Genomic DNA, 2,904 nt, shown 5'->3' on the forward strand with positions numbered 1-2,904 from the left:
TATCATGATTAAAAAGGTAAGAAATTTTAAAAAATATTGGTCCCTTTCAAAATTTTCCGAAAATTTCCTGCAATCCAAACAGGTCTTTAGTGATGAAGAAATTCCTAGATTGTGATGCAACTAATCTTGAAGCATCCAAACTAATGGAAAATTATATCTGCATTCCCTTTTTATTCTCTAGTGAGTGTAATGGATAAATCAATGAAAAATAAAATAAAAGAAAGTAATAGCAAATGATATCTGTGGGCTCTCTTCTGGTAATGGGACTTCTCACTCCAATATATTTCACTAGCATACGGGAAAGAATGCAAAGGTCTCCTTACAGAAAACCTGGACGGGTGTGGCTCTTCGGCTAAAGTCATGGGTTTGCTCCCCGGAGATGAGTGTTCGAATCCCACCCGGGCTTACCTGATGCGCGTGGTCTACGGATGCCTGCAGGCACCCGTAGGGAATAGTCCTACGCCCCGAAGGGGGTGGGGACACCCTTCGTCATTAAAAAAAATAAAAGGGTCTCCTTACAGAAATGGGTGCATTTGTCATCGCAGTGTTTTTATTTGGAGACTGTAAAGCTTTTTGCTAATATACAAATGTATTTGTCAAATTATTTGTTCTGCTTAGATTTTAAATTATGAAACATTGTAGATGGATTTTGTTGACATATTTTCCAAATTCGAGGATGAGAATGAGAAGACGTCCCTCCAGTTGGCTTCCATTGCTTAGGAACTTTATAGTTTAGTTTTGGAATCTTCGTTGCGTTTCATGGATGAAAGCTAGGTGAAATTAAGAAGGCATGCCCAAGCACAGTAGGATCATGGGTGTCTCGTCTTGTTCCTTTTCTTCGATTTTTGCTGCAAAATAAAAGAAAAGAAAAAGGAAAAAGCGGTGGGAGATTTATATGATTTTTGTTAGAATTTGCATTTTTATTTAAGATTAAATGGCAGGAATTTTGGGATACATCCAAGGAACAATTACCAATGGGGGACAAACATTAGGCAAAATTATCAACAGAGCCATGCTTTTCAAAAATTATCAACGAGGGACAAAAGAGGTCTTGTCAGTAAAAGCTGGGCGAAAATGCCCTTTAGCATTTACAACATGTTTGACCTTTGTTTTTCCTTCTTTCCTCTTCTTTAACTTTTCCATTATTACCTTTTTTATTTTTTACCCGACTTGTCATCTTTCTCCTTATTCAGCCAACATTGTTGCTGGCAAATCTTGAAAACTTGAATGTTGAGTTCTTACCATCCATCTCTTTGTATTTAGGTTTTGTTTTTTATTTTTTTTAGGGTTTTGCACTATTTTTCATTCCTCTATTTCTGATTTCTCTTGTTTAGGGTTTAAGCGATTTGTATTTTAGGGTGAGTTCTGGAGATAATGCATGGATGGCTTCACTCACTTTTTTGGAAAACAAGTGGTTGTATAAGAAAAAGTTGATGTAATACATGAATGGATGGCTACACATTTTTTGATTTACTTAAATTTTTTTTTTGTAATACACAAATTGGGATGTAATACATGAATCACATTTAATGAAAACAACATCCATTTCTTTTGTTATTTCTAACATGAGAAGAATTGTAATGCCATTAGAAGAGTTGCTATAGGCAGGGGGTTTTGTAGCAGAAGGGGTTTATCAACTCTCTGGAAGGGGGTTAGTAACTCTCAAAAGTAGGGTTACCAATTTTCAAATGGGCTTATCAAGTGCTTGAAAATTGGTCGAGGGTACTAGAGTTTTGGAAGGGGGTTTTCAAGTCTCTAGGACTGGGGTTATCTAGTATAAAAATGGGGTTACCAATTTCCGAATGGGGTGATCAAGTCCCTGAAAATTTGACAAGGGTACTAGAGTTTTGGAAGGGGGTTTTCAAGTCTCTGGGATTTGGGTTATCTAGTATAAAAAATGGGGTTACCAATTTCTGAATGGGCTTATCAAGTCCTTGAAAATTGGCCGAGGGTACTGGAGTTTTGGAAGGGGGTTTTCAAGTCTCTGGGATTGGGGTTATCAAGTATCAAAATGGGGTTACCAATTTCCAAATGGGCTTATCAAGTCCCTGAAAATTGGCGGAAGGTACTAGAGTTTTGGAAGGGGGTTTTCAAGTATTTGGGATTGGGGTTATCTAGTATCAAAATGGGGTTACCAATTTACGAATGGGCTTATCAAGTCCCTAAAAATGCCCAAGAGTACTGAAGTTTTGGAAGGGGGTTTTCAAGTCTCTGGGGTTGGGGTTATCCAGTATCAAAATGGGGTTACCAAATTCCGAATGGGCTTATCAAGTCCCTTATGAATACGTTTTTACTTCCTTTTTTTTTTCACTCGTTCATTTTCACATTTTTTCTTTCTACCCTATGATTCATCTTCCTCATCCTCCATTGAAAGGGAGAAGGAGAAATGCAAAACGCTAAAACAAATGAAAAACAAAACCTAGATATTGAGAGATAGATGGGAATGAACTCACGTTTCAAATTTTCGAGTTTTTCCTCCTCCAATGGTGGCTAAATGATGAAGAAGATGACTGGTAAGGTAAAAAAAACAAAGTTGAAATGAAAAAGTAAAAAAAAAGAGGGGAAGAAGAGAGAAGAGGGAAAAGTGGAAAAGCAAAACGTATTGCTTAAGAAAAAGGCATTTTCGTCCAACTTTTAATGACAAGACCTCTTTTGTCCCACGTTGATAATTTCTGAAAAGCATGGGTCCTGTTGGTAATTCCACCTAAATTTTGTCCCCCATCGGTAATTGATCCTACATCCAAACGGGTTGATATGCAGCCTCCATTCTTCATGTAGGATATGAAAGTAATGTCATTATTGAAAGAAGGGGGCCATACTGTTAGATATTTTCAAAATAATGTGGGACCAAAAAGTTTGGGGAAATGATATTTACGCCCCTTTCATCACCAGGGACATCCATTT

The sequence above is a fragment of the Tasmannia lanceolata genome, unplaced genomic scaffold (assembly GCF_043159265.1).
Source record: "Tasmannia lanceolata isolate RefF3 unplaced genomic scaffold, GAP_Taslan_0.1 ptg000015l, whole genome shotgun sequence".
NCBI classification, from domain to species: domain Eukaryota; kingdom Viridiplantae; phylum Streptophyta; class Magnoliopsida; order Canellales; family Winteraceae; genus Tasmannia; species Tasmannia lanceolata.